We start from the raw sequence: 21,497 nt of genomic DNA, 5'->3' as shown, positions 1-21,497 counted from the left end.
TGGAAGGCTGGCTTCCTGGCTTCTGGCTCTGTGTTTCCATAGTACTTTGTGCATGCTTGTTTTATAGCCTCTAATCAACTCCATTTTAACTTTTTATTTTAAGATCTGGCTATCTCTCTGCATTTTATATTCTCTGAGAGAAGTATTTATATCTCATTCTTCTTTGAATAATTTTGCACATAGTAAATGATGGGTAAAGAAGAAGAGCTAACATTCTATTATTTAGCTACCTGGCAACCATGTGACTTTCATGTGCTTTACCAACATTAATTCAATTAATTTTCACAAATCCTATGAAATTGGTAATTTGATCTTCATTTTGTAGTGGGCCACACTAAAATTCGATTGCCCTATATCACATATCTGGCAAGATCTAGACCAGAAATGGGCACTCAAATCATTCCAACTCCATAGCCCTTACTCATTCTTCTACTGTGCTGACTCACTTTTGCATAATTAGCTAACTAATTGGAATAGCCAGAGTAGGCTACAAGTGGAAGTTTTCTCTTCTGCCCACCTCACAATAAAATCTGAATATTTAGGATGTTCTCACAGAGAATCATTTTCATTTCAAACTCAAATGTTTAAGCAATATTTCTTACTCCTATTTATCAATATTGCTTTATTCCAGTGTATGTTTCTTCATATTAGCAAAAGTAGATAGAATACGATACTATACCAGAGAAAATTTGTTTTTATCTGTTTTCTAGTGAGATATATGCCAGAAACCTCAGTTTGAAATCACTGAAGATAGCCCATGTCATTTCACCAGGTTTCAGCCCCAAAGATTAAGTGTAGACACCTTCAGATAACTTGGGCTACCCCCCCTTAGAAACATAAATTACCTTTGAGTTACAAGGGTGACTCCCCTAAAAAGGGTATGGATAAGGCCTCCTGGAGTCTCTGATGACAGCTACCCTTGGGAGGGTTAGTAAATAGCTCCATTGTCCAAAGAAAGGCAATGTCTTAAGACCTTTGGATAAAGGAGTTCAAAAAGAAGTTGTACCCCAGGGAGGGATGGTGTAGAGTTATTCTGGATATGTCAAGTGATCAGTACTCTAATATATCAGTCTTTAAAACTTGATTAGGGCTACCTCTGGACACAGAGAGTTTTAAGGATATCAATTTCCAGATCCCTTATTTCTAGATGAGTATATGTATTTTTCCTAAAATTTATCTGCCTGAAGAATTTGCCTGTGTTGAAATAATGCTTCTTTCACTTTATTTTTTAAAGAAGCATATTCCTCATTCATCACCCATCCCAAACAAAAATGCATAGTCTCAGGGTATTAAAATAATTAGACATCTCTGGAGAAGATTTCTTTAATAAGTGAGGTACCATAAGTCCTCAGAGTTTTCAGTCTTTATATGTATTAAAAATGTCAGGTTGATAGACTTGTTAGATAGAAAATATTTTGGGATTTCTGATTTCAAATATATGGCAGAGTGGGATAGTGGGGCTAATTACAATATTCACTTAGTGATTTTACCTCTTCGATGCTTTAAGTATTGTCAAAGAATGCATTCCTCTTAAGGCAGAGTCCTGTAGGAGCAAAGAAAAGACACTATCACTAAGAAGGACTGAACACGAAAACTGGCTTTTCTTCCCATGATTTTAGAAGTAAGCATTTCTTTTCAACTCTTATCAACACTTATTCTTGTGATCTGCAATATGTTCATAAGAAAAACACCTTCAAACAGCCAAAGAACTAGAGATTCTTTTAAAGGATTTGGAAAGTGTTCGAGAATTACAAAAATGTCAGGTTATATTCAATAAATCAACTGACCCAAAGAAATTACATGATTTCTTTCATGTAAAGGTTTTTTTAATTGCAATTTTTCTTGATTTGATTTAAATTTTCTATGTCCTATTAACAAGATATATACATTTATGTACTAGGTTTTGGTTATTTTTAGTAGTATATGCTTTAGTATTTATTTATTACTTGTTATTAATATTTGATTATTTCTTATTTATAGATGTCACGTAGTATTTATATTTATTTTAAAGAGCTGTACAGCAGAGTTAGATCTATCAAAACACATACATAATTTAAAGGAATCCATGCTTCTATCGTATTCTTTGCTTTCCAAATAAGTTAAAATTTAGGTGTCCATCTTATTATGTTATTAAAAAACCCAATAAATTATGCATTTACTTATTTAAAAATATAAAGTATCTGGACACGGAGCAAGATGGCAGAGGAGTAGGAGACCTGGATTTCGTCTGGTCTCAGGAATTCAGCTGGATAGGGATCAAACCATTCTGAACACCTATGAACTCAACAGGAGATTGAAGAAAAGAATAGCAACAATTCTCTGAACAGAAAAGTGACCACTTTATGGAAGAGTCATATGCTATCCCTTCATAGTAGTTACCCTTATTTTTGGCATATATATGTATATATATAAGTTCTCTTTAAAATTTTGATATACAGTTTCTTCTAATAGATCAAATATACCCTAAATCTCTAGTGTATGGCTTTGTTCTAGTCTCCTGCCTGATCACATTCTCTCACTTTTTTTTCTTCTTTTTTTTTTATATTCTCATCTTTCTTTTTTCAAACAACTTCTTATCAATTCCTTTTATAAAATTTTTTATCATTTTCATCTTTACAGTCATATTCCATCCCTTCATCATGTCAACCCTTATTTTGTACATATATAAGTCTTTCTTTCTTTAAAATTTTGGGAGGCACTTTCTTCTTACAGACCAAAATACACCCAAAATCTAGTGTGTGGCACTGATCGATGCACCAGCCTGATCATATTTGATCATATTCTGTTTTTTGTTTTGTTTTGTTTTGTTCTGTTTTTGTTTGTTTTTATCTTTCTCTTTTCTGTTTTTTATCTTTCTTTTCTCTTTCTTTCCCCTTCTTTTCCCCTGGTTTCAAGTCTTTTCTGATTTGTTTAGAGTATATTTTCTGGGGACATTCTTACCCTGTTAGCATTTTGTTCTCTCATTCAACTGTTCTCCTCTGGACAAAATGACAAGGTGAAAAAAATCACCTCAACAAAAAGAACAAGAGGTAGTACCATCGGCCAGGGACCTACTCAATACGGACATTAGTACGATGTCGGACCTAGAGTTCAGAATCATGATTTTAAAGATACTAGCTGGGCTTGAAAAAAGAATGGAAGTTATTAGAGAAATGCTTTCTGGAGAAATAAAAGAACTAAAATCTAACCAAGTCGAAATCAAAAAAGCTATTAATGAGGTGCAATAAAAAATGAGGGCACTAACTGCTAGGATAAATGAGGCAGAAGAGAGAATCAGTGATACAGAAGACCAAATGATGGAAAATAAAGAAGCTGAGAAAAAGAGATAAACAGCTACTGGATCACGAGGGCAGAATTTGAAAGATAAGCGATATGCTAAGATGAAACAACGTTAGAATAATTGGGAATCACAGAAGAAGAAGAGAGAGAGAGAGAGGGGCAGAAGGTATATTGGAGCAAATTATAGCAGAGAACTTCCCTAATGTAGGGAAGGAAACAGGCATCAAAATCCAGGAGGCACAGAGAACCCCTCTCAAAATGAATAAAAATAGGTCAACACCCCGACAACTAATAGTAAAACTTACGAGTCTCAGAGACAAAAAGAAAATCCTGAAAGTAGCTCGGAAGAAGAGATATGTAACCTACAATGGTAGAAACATTAGATTGGCAACAGACCTATCCATAGAGACCTGGCAGGCCAGAAAGGACTGGCATGATATCTTCAGAGCACTAAACAAGAAAAATATGCAGCCAAGAATACTATATCCATCTAGACTTTCATTGAAAATAGAAGGAGAGATAAAAAGCTTCCAGGACAAACAGAAACTAAAGGAATTTGCAAACATGAAACCAGGCCTACAAAAAATGTTGAAAGGGGTCCTCTAAGCAGAGAGAGAGCCTAAAAGCAGCATAGACCAGAAAGGAACACAAACAATATACAGTAAGAGTCACCTTACAGGCAATACAATGGCACTAAATTCATATCTTTCAATAGTTACCCTGAATGTAAATGGGCTAAATGCCCCATCAAAAGACACAGGCTATCAGATTGGATTAAAAAACAAGACCCATCGATATGCTGTCTTCAAGAGACTCCTTTTATACCCAAAGACAGCCCCAGATTGAAAGTGCGGGGGTGGAAAACCATTTACTATGCTAATGGACACCAAAAGAAAGCTGGGGTGGCAATCCTTATATCAGACAAATTAGATTTTAAACCAAAGACTGTAATAAAAGATGAGGAAGGACACTATATCCTACTTAAAGGATCTATCCAACAAGAAGATATAACAATTGTAAATATCTATGCCCCTAACAGGGGAGCAGCCAATTATGTAAGCCAATTAATAACAAAGCAAAGAAACACATTGACAACAATACAATAATAGTGGGGGACTTTAATACCCCCCTGACTGAAATGGACAGATCATCTAAGCAAACGATCAACAAGGAAATAAAGACTTTAAAAGACACACTGGACCATATGGACTTTACAGACATATTCAGAACATTCCATCCCAAAGCAATGGAATGCACATTCTTCTCTAGTGTCCATGGAACATTCTCCAGAACAGATCACATCCTAGTTCACAAATCAAGTCTCAACCGGTACCAAAAGATTGGGATTATTCCCTGCATATTTTCAGACCACCATGCTTTGAAACTGGAACTCAATCTCAAGAGGAAAGTTGGAAAGAACTCAAATACATGGAGGCTAAAGAGCATCCTACTAAAGAATGAATGGGTCAAGTAGGAAATTAAAGAAGAATTTAAAAAATTCATGGAAACCAATGAAAATGTAAACACAACTGTTCAAAATCTTTGGGATGCAGCAGAGGCAGTCCTAAGAGGAAAGTATATAGCAATACAAGCCTTTCTCAAGAAACGAGAAATGTCTCAAATACACAACCTAACCCTACACCTAAAGGAGTTAGAGAAAAAACAGCAAATAAAACCTAAACCCAGGAGGAGAAGAGAAATAATAAAGATCAGAGCAGAAATCAATGAAATAGAAACCAAAAGAACAGTAGAACAGATCAACGAAATAGGAGCTGGTTCTTTGAAAGAATTAACAAGATTGATAAGCCCCTGGCCAGACTGATCAAAAAGAAAAGAGAAAAGACCCAAATCAACAAAATCATGAATGAAAGAGGAGAGATCACAAGCAACACCAAAGAAATACAAACAATTATAAGAACATATTATGAGCAACTCTTTGTCAGCAAATTAGATAACTTGAAAGAAACAGATGCATTCCTAGAGATGTATCAACTACCAAATTGAACCAGGAAGAAATAGAAAACCTGAACAGACCTATAACCACTAAGGAAATTGAAGCAGTCATCAAATATCTCCCAACAAACAAAAGCCCAGGGCCAGATGGCTTCCCAGGGGAATTCTACCAAACATTTCAAGAAGAATTAATACCTATTCTCCTGAAACTGTTCCAAAAAATAGAAATGGAAAGAAAATTTCCAAACTCGTTTTATGAGGCCAGCATTACCTTGATCCCCAAACCAGACAAAGACCCCATCAAAAAGGAGAATTACAGACCAATATCCTTGATGAACATGGATGCAAAAATTCTCACCAAAATACTAGCCAATAGGATCCAACAGTACATTAAAAGGATTCTTCACCATGACCAAGTGGGATTTATCCCTGGGCTGCAAGATTGGTTCAACATCTGCAAATCAATCAACGTGATACAATACATTAACAAAGGAAAGAACAAGAACCATCTGATCCTCTCAATAGATGCAGAAAAAGCATTTGACAAAGTATAGTATCCTTTCTTGATCAAAACTCTTCAGAGTATAGGGATAGAGGGTACATACCTCAATATCATAAAAGCCATCTATGAAAAACCCACATTGAATATCATTCTCAATGGGGAAAAACTGAGAGCTTTCCCCTTAAGGTCAGGAATGCGGCAGGGATGTCCACTATCACCACTGCTATTCAACATAGTATTAGAAGTCCTAGCCACAGCAATCAGACAACAAAAAGAAATCAAAGGCATCCAAATTGGCAAAGAAGAAGTCAAACTCCCTGTTTGCAGATGGTATGATACTTTATGTGGAAAACCCAAAAGACTCCACCCCAAAACTGCTAGAACTCATACAGCAATTCAGTCAAGTGGCAGGATATAAAATCAATGCACAGAAATCAGTGGCCTTCCTATACACCAACAACAAGACAGAAGAGAGAGAAATTAAGGAGTCGATCCCATTTACAATTGCACCCAAAACCATAAGACACCTAGGAATATATCTAACCAAAGAGGCAAAGGATCTGTACTCAGAAAACTATAAAATGCTCCTGAAAGAAATTTAGGAAGACACAACAAAATGGAAAAACTTTCCATGCTCATGGATTGGAAGAACAAATATTGTGAAGATGTCAATGCTACCTAGAGCAATCTACACATTCAATGCAATCCCCATCAAAATACCATCCACTTTTTCCAAAGAAATGGAACAAAAAATCCTAAAATTTGTATGGAACCAGAAAAGAGCCCGAATAGCCAGAGGAATGTTGAAAAAGAAAAGCAAAGCCGGCGGCATCACAATTCCGGACTTCCAGCTCTATTACAAAGCTGTCATCATCAAGACAGTATGGTTCTGGCACAAAAACAGACACATAGATCAATGGAACAGAATAGAGAGCCCAGAAATATACCTTCGACTCTATCTATCTTTGTCTACGACAAAGCCGGAAGGAATGTCCAATGGAAAAAAGACAGTCTCTTCAACCAGTGGTGTTGGGAAAATTGGACAGCCACATGCAGAAGAATGAAACTGGACCATTTCCTTACACCACACACAAAAATAGACTCCAAATGGTTGAAAGACCTAAACGTGAGACAGGAGGACATCAAAATCCTAAAGGAGAACACAGGCAGCAACCTCTTCGACCTCAGCCACAGCAACTTCTTCCTAGAAACATTGCCAAAGGCAAGGGAAACAAGGGCAAAAATGAACTATTGGGACTTCATCAAGATAAAAAGCTTTTGCACAGCAAAAGAAACAGTCCACAAAACCAAAAGACAACCGACAGAATGGGAGAAGATATTTGCAAAGGACATATCAGATAAAGGGCTAGTATCCAAAATCTATAAAGAATTTATCAAACTCAACATCCAAAGAACAAATAATCCAATCAAGAAATGGGCAGAAGACATGAACAGACATTTTTCCAAAGAAGACATCCAAATGGCCAACAGACACATGAAAAAGTGCTCCACATCCCTTGGCATCAGGGAAATCCAAATTGAAACCTCAATGAGATACCACCTCACACCAGTGAGAATGGCTAAAATTAACAAGTCAGGAAACCACAGATGTTGGCAGAGATGCAGAGAAAGGGGAACCCTCCTACACTATTGGTGGGAACGCAAGCTGGTGCAAGCACTCTGGTAAACAGTATGGGGGTTCCTCAAAAAGTTGAAAATAGAGCTACCATACGATCCAGCAATTGCACTACTGGGTATTTACCACAAAGATACAAATGTAGGGATCCGAAGGGGTATGTGCACCCTGATATTTATAGCAGCAATGCCCACAATAGCCAAACTGTGGAAAGAACCAAGATGTCCATCGAGAGATGAATGGATAAAGAAGAAGTGGTATATATACACAATGGAATATTATGCAGCCATCAAAAGGAAGGAGATCTTGCCATTTGCAATGACATGAATGGAACTGGAGAGTGTTATGCTGAGTGAAATAAGTCAATCAGAGAAAGACATGTATCATATGACATCACTGATATGAGGAATTCTTAATCTCAGGAAACAAACTGAACGTTGCTCGAGTGGGGGTGGGGTGGGAGGGATGGGCTGGCTGGGTGATAGACATTGGGTAGGTTATGTGCTGTGGTGAGCGCCGTGAATTGTGCAAGACCGTTGAATCACAGATCTGTACCTCTGAATCGAATAATGCAATATATGTTAAGGAAAAAAGAAAAGAAGATAGCAGGAGGGGAAGAATGAAGGGGGGGTAAATTGGAGGGGGAGATGAACCATGAGAGATCATGGACTCTGAAAAACAAACTGAGGGTTCTAGATGGTAGGGGGGTTGGGGGATGGGTTAGCCTGGTGATGGGTATTAAAGAGGGCACGTTCTGTGTGGAGCACTGGGTGTTATACACAAACAATGAATCATGGAACACTACATCACAAACTAATCTATGGCGATTAACATAACAATAAAAAATTTAAAGGAAAAAAAAGGGATAGGAGGGCCGCCTTAAAAAAGCATATGAGGAAACTTTTCGGGGTGACTTTTGAGGGTGATGGATATGTTTGTGATATTGATTGTGATGATGACTTCACATATATACATCATAATACATTATGTTAAATCCTTAAAAATTGTGTCAGTTACATTCCAGTAAAACTGTAAGTGAAAGCAAAGAAATAAGAAATAAGCAGGAGTCCCCTTGGACAACGGAGATATTTCCATTGAGACCTTTCCCTCATTATCTTAATTGAAACAGTCTTCACACCAGGTAAGACTTTCCACACAAATCTATTTCACAACAAAATTTAATATGGAAAGACTATTTTTCTTCATCTTCATTTTCTCAGAGCATCTTCCTTCAGAAGAGTAAGCTTTTTCCACCCAATCACAGTCTAAAGGATGGGAGATTGGAGTGAAATCTGCTCTATTCCAATGTGTCATGAAGGAATGATTCGTTATAGTTCGTCCACGTTTCATTATCTGCAAGGGTTTTAAGGAGAAGAGGTTCTTTAATCTGTGTTGGAAAATTTTGGCAGGATTTTCCTTCTGGGTTATATCATATCAGTTACCTATAACAGTTCTCGGCATAGGTGTAGTTGTTTATTTTCAGTTGATTCAGTTACATGTGTTGCCCTGAATCACTTAATCCAAGTGTTCTCAACCTCAGCTGCACATTAGAATCATCTGCCAGAAGTTTTGTATTATGTTTAGATTTGGGAAAACTGTAGGAAGCATTTAGTCAGCTACTCCATTTGGTAAGCCAGCATTCTGAATTTCCCTATCTTAAACTTTGTAGCTAAATTGAGATTTTGTAACTCTAGAAAAATGTACTGTATGGTGACTAACAACATAATAAAAAAAAGAAAGAAATATAAAGTATCTTAGATTTACATAATTTCAATCAGATTGATTTTGTTTATATTTCATAATGTCACTGCAATTTATCTCAGTAGTTTCTATAGTGTTTCCTTAAATGATTGTTAACATATTTTTGAATTGAAAATTATAGTTTGGTTCATGGATTGGCTTGAAAATGAGAGCTAGCTTAGCCAAATGAGGTTACATGTTAGTTTCTTCAGTATTGTTAGGATATATTAATTTGTTCCCATGCAGTGGCCGAGCAAAATCAGCAATGCCAAGGTTTAGATGAAAATATTTTTAAAGGAATTGAAAACATAAAATATTGTACCAAAAATACTGTTTGAAGTAAATATTTAATGAAATTAATAGCATTGCAATTTCCCCCAAATTTTCTGAGAATAGGTTACACAGGTGCCTCTAAGTAAAAGAATAAAAAGTATAACAAGTCTTGGTAAAATTAGGTAATTAATAAAATGACTAGATAGTAAGTCCTTTTGCTAGCCAAGTGGTTTTTATTACTTGTTTTCAACAACCAGAGGGTAGGATATTGAACTCTCCTCCTATAGGGCAGTGGATTAATTAGGAAAATAAAAGGGATTTTGTTGTGTTTACACCCTGATTTAGCCCAGTGAGAAGTATTCAGTTACATAAACAGAGAAAGAATTGTCAGTTAATTAATCCACCAGCTCCATGGAATAAGGGATTTCTAAAAATGCAGTTTTGATACCTGGTAAATGCCTAATTAAGATATTAAAGGAAAAAATTTCCTATCACTCATTCCACAAATATCTTGAAAGTTCATGTAGAGGTTATCCCAGACTTTGGCAGTGGAGCATTGCACATCAGACATAACCTCAGTCTACAGAGACTCCCTTTCAGTGGGCAGAGTTAGAAAATAACAGAAAAGTAAATACATAAGATTCTTTAAGATTAGGTATTCATTATGAAGAAAACAATATAAGGGAATATGGTAAGGATTGACTGGGTGAAGATGGAGGAATTCCCTTAGCATGGGTAGTTAGAGCAGTTGGCTGAGCCCTCTGTGACATGAAGTAGCAGCCAAGTGAGAACTTCTCAGTAAAGTGAACAGCAAGTGCAGTCTTGAGGTGGGGAAAATCTTGACACTTAGTCAGGCTTACATCTTAGATGTTAAGAAGCACCTTCCATTTGAACAGCTATTTATAGTGGTCACGATCTTCACACCCCTGATATTTCCAAAGCTTGTCTTAACTGCTTAAACTCTCAAACTGGTAGTTTCCCCTCCCTTTCTGTCTGCTCTGAAAATTAGAAATAAATACTTTTATTTTTGTCTGATCATCAGATAATATATATCTGTTGTGAAAGTGTTGATAGAAACATGAAAGACAAAACCCACAAAGAACTAAAGCTTTGAAGAAAATAATACTAAAATGTTGAAAAATAATGAAGAAAATATAATGAAAAGTATAAAGACAAAAGGAAAAAGCAGATGGAATCCCCATCCATTCCTGGAATGAATCAGTATTAACACTTGTGTGAATTTCTTTTCTTTATTTCTAAACCTTTTCGAAAGCAAACAGGCACACCCATATAATTACATGTATATACTCGTAATAGTCCATTTTATTCTTTTGGTTTTAGTCAAATACATGTTTCTCTATCATCTATCTCTGTCTCCTCATGTATATCTATATGTATATCTAGACCTGTCCACCTACCTATTATCATACAAAGAAACAGGGAAGGTAGTAACTAGCTTAGCCAACTAGTTATATGTTAGTTTATTCAGTATTGTTAGGATACCACTTTAATGCTTTATAAACCACTCTGTCTTCACCTAGAATTACCTTTTCATATTGGTCAGCTGGCACAACTCTGCCAACATTACTGTTAAGCATGTACTACTGGCACTGGATATGAACATTTATAAAGAGTAGAGAGACTTAGGGAATGTGTGAGATATGAATGCTTTATTTTCTATCATGGTACCTTCCTACTTCAGCAAAAAGATTGACAATTTTTTCCTTTTGGTCCCCATATGTTTCTTTGATGGTGCACATCCCTTATTGCATTTATTTGAGTAGCAGAAGTGAGCTTCCTACTCGAGGCACACACAAAAAACATCAAATTTCTTAATTTTTGTAGGTCAAGTCAATCTGGATCCAAGCTCTTGCATGAGAGAGTATAAACTAATTCAGTTTCAGTCATAAGTTTCCTATAATAATACAGGAACCCAGAGATCACCTGAGAAAGGTAGAAGGACCTCTGTTATGACAACCAGTACCCCACATCCCCATTTCCCAAGCCCTTCTGAACTTATCAAAGCCATGTTATATCTCACTCCCAGAAAGGGAACTCCATTTTTTTGGTGACTAGTATGAACCTGTAAATCCTTCATCAGGGCTCTTAGTTTAGGATGTTATAATTTCCCACTAATGTTTCATCCTCTGGTTAGAGGGGCATTGAGTATCAGTCACAGAAAATTCCCAATTCTAAACCCTTGTTTCTTTTTGTGGTCTTCAGGTGTATCTCTTCAAACTCTGATTTCCATCTTTCTCAGTGATTCTGGACTCCCAAAGAAAAATCTGGGTTAAAAAGGATGTTCACTTGCCCTGCAACTTCTGCTTCTGTCCCACATACCAGAGTCTGTGATGTTTTCTCAAATTAGAAAGGTAGAAATATGGAGGAAGTTCTTTCCACTTAACTCCACAATGAGAAAACTGCAAGAAGTTAGCATCACAATAAATAACCTAGCATGATTATTTACATGTCTCTGTCACTCTACAGTTCTGGACTTCCTTTAGCTCTGGATCCCTCAGACTACCGTAGTGCTTGGCACATAGTAAGGTGTCCAACAAATATTAGTTGAATAAATAAATTCATCCATTATTACTTCTGATTTAGAAACACAATAGGACACAGCACTTTGTAATTTCCATGTTGCTCTATTACCCACAGTTTGGAGATCAAGGTCCTTTTTCTAGCCAACCTATTTTTTCCACCCCTATAGAGATACTGGATAGTAAAACATATATATTTGTTTGTTTGACAGAGAGAGACAAAGCGAGAGAAGGAACACAGCAGGGGGAGTGGGAGCAGGAGAAGCAGGCTTCCCGCTGAGCAGGGAGCCTGATGTGGGGCTTGATCCCAGGACCCTGGGATCATGACCTGAGCCAAAGGCAGACACTTAACGACTGAGCCACCCAGGCGCCCCATAAAACAAATATTTAAACATTGTTACTTTGATGGGTAAGATTCTGGGAAGAAGGATTTGAGAGCCTGAAACAAAGATCAACATATCTAGGTGGTTGATTTTTTTTTTTCCCTTGAGAAAGACCTCTTAGAATGAAATATTTTATATTTGCTCTATTGCAGTTTTTGGCTCACTTAAGGAATTAATTGCAAACTATTGCTGTGGGTATACTGTAAGGCAAGCTGAGACTTTGTGATGCGCTGGTTACAGAGAGGGAACAAGCAGCATATGGGCTGGGAGGAATTTTCAGTGCTTTGTGTTGACCCCTTGCACAGGCATGGTGAGGGGTAGTTAGCAATCCATATCAGTGTTTAAATGTCTGAGAAAACGGACATTTTTGGCTCTAGGCTCACATCAGTCAGACTCCTGGGCAAGTTGATCTGATGGGTAGAGTGTTGTGGCAGGAATTTGTAGTTGTCACAAGGGTTAGCTGAGTTATTTTTAATGCCACAGGAAGGTGATTTTACATATAGAACTATTAAGTGGATTTTAATTTAATATTGAAATCATTAATGCTATAAAATTCAAACCTATATTAAAAAAACTTGCTAGTCTACATATAATTTTTTAACTCCTTTGATTATGTAACAATATTTAAGTGGAGCATTTTCTTTAAGAATTCTAGCATAAACCTTGAAGTGGAGAGCAATAGGGCAGTGCTAAAGTCATCTGTGTAGGACTTGCTAAAAGATAGAAAAACTGGTCCTGGGACTCTCATCCCCCCCTGTCCTCCTCCACCCATGTTACAAGAGGAAAAGGAATTATGGAAAGGCAGAATGAAGGGAATTCCTAGGGGTATAGAGCCTTTAGAATTCCTTCCTTCCTCTTACTTATCTGATCTACACAAGGGGGCTCAAAGAGTCTACTTGTGGAGATTGAGTGCCTGTAAAAAGGGGGCATTGACATTTTGCTCCTGGGCTGGAGGTTTGCTTAGCTGGAAAGATCCCACTGTATCATATGTGGTGAAAGAGCTCTTGGGAGAACCTAACATATGTGCTCAGCAGTTTAGAGGAATTCTGAAGGGTGGAAGTGAGCTACAGGAACCCATGCTGACAGAATAAGGAGAGAGGACCAAAGTAGGGAAAAGCCTGTACTTCCACAGTTTGGCAAGGTAAGGATGCATGTGATTTCCCATGCAGAACAAATATTCAGGAAGACACTTGGCTGAAGCCAAATTGAAAGACTTTCTTTTTATTATTATTATTATGTTATGTTAGTCACCATACAGTACATCATTAGTTTTTGATGTGTTCCATGATTAATTGTGTATTACACCCAGTGCTCCATGCAATACATGCCCTCCTTAATACCCATCACTGGGCTAACCCATACCCCCACCTCCCTCCCCTCTAAAACCTTCAGTTTGTTTCTCAGAGTCCTTCTACATAAGAAGGTTGCCTGCAGAGCAGTGCCAGAATCCTGCACTTGTGCTGAGGTCAAAAGTAATTTATTTTACCACTTGATTTTTTTTTTAAGATATGCTCTTTATTGACTGGAATCTGCATTCCCTCCCAAAATAACTATACAATTGTATATCATCTTCCTGATAGAAGTCACGAAGGAGACCTGAAATATAGTTTCAGATGTCCTTCAGATTGAAGTAGATTCTTAATTCAGCAGCTGATCAAGAGAAACCATCCTACTATAGTCAGGGAGTAAGAAGACTTAGGGCTTAAAACCTGATGAGCTTCAGAGAAGGGGGCTCGATTCAGTGGAAGAAAAGAGTAGATCTAAGGCTCTGGGATAAATTTACACATAGGAAAATTATGGTCTTCAAGACTCTTTTTGTCCAACCTGATTTCAATGTTCTGTTCTTGAATATTCCTTCTTAATTATAGATTTATTATCTTTTGGGGGGATTGAGATAGCAATAATTTTAGTACCTTCTCCTTTTCAATAGATTTATGTTGCTTATCAAGAGCCATATCAACTATTTCTTAGTTTAGTGATGAAAATGTGATTGCTAGAATACATCACCACTCTGTGGATACAGTTTGCAAATAATCAAACATTGCTGGGTTCTGATTGGCTAGATGTGGAGTGTGGTCCAATTTTTCTAAATATCCTATCAGTGATGAAAATTGTTTGGCACCACTCGTGACATAAGTGATTTTGCTTTATATTTTATTAGCACGTAAACACATTTTTTGTTTAAAAATCTGATAATAGGTTCTGCTTTAAAAATTTCTTCCTCTAGAAAAAGTTAAAAATACACATGCATGTGTGTTGTATAGCTTATACCAAGCATAGTTAGGTGAATCAGTGTGGATAGTTTCAAATGCAATAGAGTGTTTTGCATTCTCAAGCTAAATTTGGTAGTAGAGAGAGGGAGATGGAAACATTTTTCAGAGTTTATCATGGCCCAATTCATGGATCACTTACAGTAGACTTGTATGTGGGACATTAAGGGAGAAGTCTGAGTGTTCAGCACATTGGTGGAAATAAGGTTAGGCAAGAAGGTTACTTCTTGTAGGTACCAGAGAAACTTAACTGACTTAAGGAAACCAGACTAATTCCAAAGTCTATACACTGGTTGGTCCTGGCTTTTTTACATAACTCCAAGCTTGGATTGGGACAGGGTTTGGACACAGATGGCCTATATGATGGTATTCCTTTGTGCTGACAGTCAATCAGGTTTGGAAAAAGAGAGAAATTTTGGACATAAAAATGAATTGAATACATAGAATACATGGAATGAGTGAGCAAGCAAGTGATAAAGAAGCTGGAATTATAAAAGCAAATAGAATTATAAAACTCTAGCTTGAATGTATTGTTTACTTTATTAGTATAAGTGGATTGGTACCCTCTCCTAGGATAGAGGAGGAAAGTGAAAAGTTCCTCAATTACAGATGATAGCTAGGTTTTCTTTTCTTTTTTTTTAAATTTTATTATGTTAATCACCATATATTACATCACTAGTTTTTGATGTAGTGTTCCATGATTCATTGTTTGTGTGTAACACACAGTGCTCCATTCAGCATGTGCCTTCCTTAGTACCCATCACCAGGCTAACCCATCTCCCGATCCCCCTCCCCTCTAGAACCCTCAGTTTGTTTCTCAGAGTCCATAGTCTCTCATGGTTCATCTCCCCCTCTGATTTTTCCCCCCTTCATTTTTCCCTTCCTGGATAGCTAGGTTTTATATACTTAGGTATTTATGGTTTTCATGAATAAATATTTATAACATGGAATCTTTGGTTTAAGCTTTTGTGATTTTATTAAACTTAAAGCCATTATATCAACCAGGAATTTTTTCGAATGCAAAATACAGAAAACCTGAATGTATTGAAAAAAAATACATCTATGGACTACCAGTTTGCAACCTCTAAAAAAAATATACAGAAAACCTGATTAGTTCTACATAAAAAACCTAAAGGTATATTTGGCCAAACAATATAAGAAGTTTGGCATTAATAGTCCAGGGCAGGTGGGTTTAATAATGACCTTGGAGACCTAGGCTTCTCTCATGTTTTTATTCTACCATCCTTAGTGATTTGGCATTTATGTTTGTGCATATTGCTTTATGGGCACAGGAACTGCCAGATCTCCAGGCTTCATGACTACATTACAGACTATATAACAGGCTCTTATACTAGGCAAGGGAAGAGTATTGAAAGTGCAAGTTGCATTAGCCAACCTGTAGTGTTGGCCTACAGCCATTCTATGGATAAATACATAAGAAATTATTAGATAACACAGTATGTTCTAAATTATTATTTATCATCTCCCCAATATAGTAATATGAGAGCTGGTGGTTTTACTTGCTTTTAACCTAATTTATTTTAGATTCAGCCTAGTTTCTACTATACCTGGGCCTATGGCTCTGAAAAAAAAGGAATGCTGAATTATACCCAGGTATGGCAATTAAATTCTGTTGTGCATGCCAACTCCTGTCAATTGGAAGGGCTGTCAAGACTGCCACGTAGAAATGGATTTTAAGGTTGCCCCAAGGCATGGCAGAAAAGTGGGCCTTGATATTTGCCATGAGAGAAAGTGGGGAAAATATTTGCCCATGAGCTGACCATACGATCCAGCAATTGCACTACTGGGTATTTACCACAAAGCTACAAATGTAGGGATCTGAAGGGGTACGTGCACCCCAATGTTTATAGCAGCAAAGTCCACAATAGCCAAACTGTGGAAAGAGCCAAGATGTCCATCGACAGATGAATGGATAGAGAAGATGTGGTACATATACACAATGGAATATTATGCAGCCATCAAAAGGAATGAGATCTTGCCATTTGCAACAACGTGGTTGGAACTGGAGGGTGTTATGCTGAGTGAAATAAGTCAATCAGAGAAAGACATGTATCATATGACCTCACTGATGTGAGGAATTCTTAATCTCAGGAAACAAACTGAGCATTGCTGGAGTGGTAGGGGTGGGAGGGATGGGGTGGCTGGGTGATAGACATTGGGGAGGGTGTGTGCTATGGTGAGCGCTGTGAATTGTGCAAGACTGTTGAATCACAGATCTGTACCTCTGAAACAAATAATGCAATATATGTTAAGGAAAAAAAAAGATAGCAGGAGGGGAAGAATGAAGGGGAATAAATCGGAGGGGGAGACGAACCATGAGAGACGATGGACTCTGACAAACAAACTGAGGGTTCTAGAGGGGAGGGGAGTGGGGGGATGGGTTAGCCTGGTGATGGCTATTAAAGAGGGCACGTTCTGCACGGAGTACTGGGTGTTATGCACAGACAATGAATCATGGAACACTACAGCACAAACTAATGATGTAATGTATGGTGATTAACATAACAATAAAAAAATTTAAAGAAAAAAAAAAGTTTGCCCATGAGCTGAATGTCTGTTCTCCCTTTCTATAAAATTCAGCTACAGTATAAATCCTTCCATGGAAATTGTACAATTTTTTCTCTTTCCCCATGTAACTAATGCCAGTGTTTATAAAATGATGCTTTTGCTAAGTAAAAATTAGTTCAGTTGAGAAGCTCCTATGTTACAGAAAGGAAAGCCAGGCAGACAGTCAACTAAACTTGTTTCTTTGAAAATTAAGGAATTCAACTAGTTTTTGGAATATCACTGTAAGTTGTATATTCTAAGTAATGTGCAAAAGAGTGACAGATGCCACATTATGTTGAAGTTTATGCTATCATTCTTGTAACTAGTTATCTGTTGGAACAAAACATTATGCCCAGAATAGTATCCTTAAATTTCTCTACTCACAGATAGTTCTCAAAATTTTCTGTTCATATAAATGAACATTCATATTTCCTTGTATTAGTTTACTTGGCTGTCATAGCAAAAGGCCATAGACTGGTATAGTTTAAACACCAGAAATTTATTTTCTTATAATTCTGGAGGCTGGGAAGTCCAAGATTGAGGTGTTGGCAAGATAGGTTTCATTCTGAGTCCTTTTCTCTTGGTCTGCAAACAGCATCTACCTTGCTGTGTGCTCACATGACCTCTTTGTTGATGTAGAGAGAGAGAGACTGATAGCAAGATATCTAGTGTCTCATCTTATAAGGATATTAATCCTACAGTATCAGAGCTCCACCCTTATGATCTCATTTAACCTTAACTCCTTATAGTCCTATCTCCAAATACAGTCACATTTGTGGGTTAGAGCTTCAAAATATGAATTTTTGGGGAATGCAATTCAGTCCTTAACATCCCTATAAGACATAATTATAAGGAAGTTATAATCCTAAGACGGAAGATGTATTTTTTCATTATAGGTTCAATAAACTATCTTTTATTCTAACCTAGATCATAAGTCATGACATCCTCGATCCACAGAATGTTCAAGGTCTTCAGAAAGATTTGTGAGAAAGAATGAAAAGCAACCCAAATATACTTTTCATTACCGTCCCATTTTTGGCCAGAATTATTTCAGCCTGAGAGGTCACCAAGGATGATAAAGACCAGCAGTCCAAAGGTTACGTTATTTTCTTCAAGGTTAAGTTCTTTTCTTTCACATAAACCTTAATTAGTTTTATGATTTTTAATTCATATTTTAATTAGATATCAGAGAATATTGAAAAATTCCCTCTACTCAGTTTTTTTCCCCTTTCCATGAGAGATGACTTAAGTAATAGGGTTTGTCAAGTATATATCAGCTCTTGATTAAGGAAATGGTTCTGAGCTATTTAATATAACATTTAAAACCAATGACATAAATAAGCCACATTGATAAGCTGATCACTGTGATTTGGCAGAAAAAAATACTGAACTAGCATTTAGGAAAAAAATTAAAAAAAAAAAAAAGAGTTCTACTTCTGATTGTCTCTGGTCTCCTGAAATAAATCCTAAGAGGAGAAAGCAAGTACAAAAGTGGAAAGATCCCTTGGACCGGAAGATAGGAGATCTGAGTTTGAATGTATCGCTATTTATGTTTTCCGAGTCTCAATTTCTTTGTGAAATGAGAGTACTCATTTCTATCTAAAAGTATGGGGGTATGAGTATGAATATATTTAGGATTGTGCCAGCCATATTACTGGAATGAAATAAATTTGTACTAGATGATTAGTCCTGTGTGGATAGATATGCAGTGAACTAATGGCTGTAACTCCAACACACTTTTAATTTTTGACTAAATGAATAGATACTCAAAGAATGTTTGCTGAACGAATGAGAGAATGTCTCATAGACAAGTGACTCATCACCTTGTTTCCTTTCCTCCAATATTCAGAGTTTGCCCTCCGTGATCTTCCAGCCCTTGTAGTTTACAATATTTCAATTCAGAATAGGATTCAAATTCATAATACTTAAGAATGGAAGGAGCAGCAAATGAAAATCCCATTTTAGGCAAGACAAAGTGTGTACTAATGGATAAACCACTAACACTCCACAGTCTGGACAACAATTTTCTCTTTTTGGATTTCTCTTGTCAAAATTACAGAAATAGTGCATATTTGTTGAAAGTGTGAAAAAATCCAGTCCTGTATACAATTTTTTTTAAATAAAAGAATGTCTTGCTTTCCCCATTCTTACCTTCCTTCGAGTCCTACTTCCTAGGAATAAATGATGACAAATGTTTAATGCATATTTTTCTTCAGATCTTTCTCTCTTTCTTTCTCATATATTCAGATGAAGGAATAGATGGATAGAGTAGTTTTTAATGAATTATGCCAGATAGTAGGCACATTTATAATTTATAAAGAAGGAAACAGAAAATCCCCAAAGAATGACTTTGCTTTGTATAGTTTGCTATACTATGAAACCTGAGGGGTGTGTAGGGTTGGACCTGGTGAATGAGTTTTTGCTCGGAATGGTTCCTCTTGTCACTTACAATTATATCTCATGGATGACAATCTTTTTTACATCTCTCCTGAGCTGGCTTGATAATGACCGGGCTAGTTGAGGTTCCTTCCTCCTTTTTAAAACCAAGTCTGATATTAAATAATGAAACTCTTCAACTGATCAAAAGGATGGGCTGGGTACTCACTGGCTTGGGCATTGGACATTGTTATTGAAACAGAGCTGAGACATGGTTTCAGAAATGTAGACTTTAATGGATGAAAATCCAATTATGTTTCATTATTTTAACATGTTGCTTTTTTTTTTGGTAGAGGTAGATGGACTACTTATGAAACTGTATGTACAGTTTGCCTAAAACTTACCACTTAGAGAAGTTTATATCATAACATTACCAGAAGCTGGGGTGGTTAAGATTTTCAAGTTTTCATTGTGACATTTTGTGCCTCTGTCTTCTGTTTCTGGTTGTCTTTGGTCATGTGGACCTTAGCACTTTGCTGCTGGTACTGAGGTTGGAGATGGAGACCTAGCCTATACCTATATTCCCTGCATATTCCTTAAAAGATTTACTTTTAAATATCTTTAATTGTTGTCTATATAAACAACAACCATATCCTAATAAAATCTTGGGGTCTGAAAGCCTCCACCAGATTGCATTGGAACTCACACAAACTCTCTTAAATTCTGATTTTGCTTCTAAATTCATCACTATGCATCTACATTCCTTATTTCTATCAAAATCTCTGCCATCTATAGATGGCTGAAATAAGGCAATTCTTAGTAGGGGTAGGGCAAAGATAAATGAAGACTAGCCTCTGACATATCCGCTCAGGGTATCCTGTACCCAAGTCCCTAACCTCCTTTGAGGCTCTGGCCTCCAGTTCCAATAACTTCAGTCCATTCTGAGAACCTTGCTCGGTCTAGGGATTATATGGTATAAAAGCATTTCATAGCATATATTGCATTATTTGTTTCAGAGGTACAGATCTGTGATTCAACAGTCTTGCACAATTCACAGTGCTCACCATAGCACATACCCTCCCCAATGTCTATCACCCAGCCACCCCATCCCTCCCACCCCCCTCCACTCCAGCAACCCTCAGTTTGTTTCCTGAGATTAAGAATTCCTCATATCAGTGAGACAAATAATGCAATATATGTAAAAAAAAAAAAAAAATAGCAGGAGGGGAAGAATGAAGGGGAATAAATCGGAGGGGGAGATGAACCATGAGAGATGATGGACTCTGAGAAACAAACTGAGGGTTCTAGAGGGGAGGGGGTGGGAGAATGGGTTAGCCTGGTGATGGGTATTAAAGAGGGCACGTTCTGCATGGAGCACTGGGTGTTATGCACAAACAATGAATCATGGAACACTACACCAAAACAAATTATGTAATATATGGTGATTAACATAACAATAAAAATTTAAAAAAAGCTAATGATGTAATGTATGGTGATTAACATAGCAATAAAAAATTTTTAAAAAGCATTTTAGCTTTTTTAAAGAAAGTAGTTAAGTCATATATTCTTAAGGAGCTCAGTGTTGGTAAAAGGGGGAGTAGTGAAAAAGAAAAAGGCAGAACAGAGTAGACTCTACCTATAAAGGAACAATCTGTATTCAATTTTGGAAGAGACATATTCAGCCGATGTGTACCATAATGAGTTTTCTGTATTAAAATGCTTCTCTAGTGGAAGGATATTTCCCCATGGCTTTGCCTCTAAGTGATCACATCTGTCTGGATGGGAAGAGGGCCTAGGATAGGGCAGAGATAGTACCTAGTTGGTGCCATAGACAAAAGGAAAAGAGACATTGAAACCATTGTTAAAAATTTTGACTATTTTCTACTCAAAAGGGGAAAAACATTCCAGCACATGAGCCAGGATGATAGAGACAAGAAGACTTAAGGAAGAGTAAGAGAAAATCCCAAAGACTGAGAG

The sequence above is a fragment of the Zalophus californianus genome, chromosome 3 (genome assembly GCF_009762305.2).
Source record: "Zalophus californianus isolate mZalCal1 chromosome 3, mZalCal1.pri.v2, whole genome shotgun sequence".
Classification (NCBI taxonomy): Eukaryota; Metazoa; Chordata; class Mammalia; order Carnivora; family Otariidae; genus Zalophus; species Zalophus californianus.
This window is presented reverse-complemented; position numbering follows the sequence as displayed.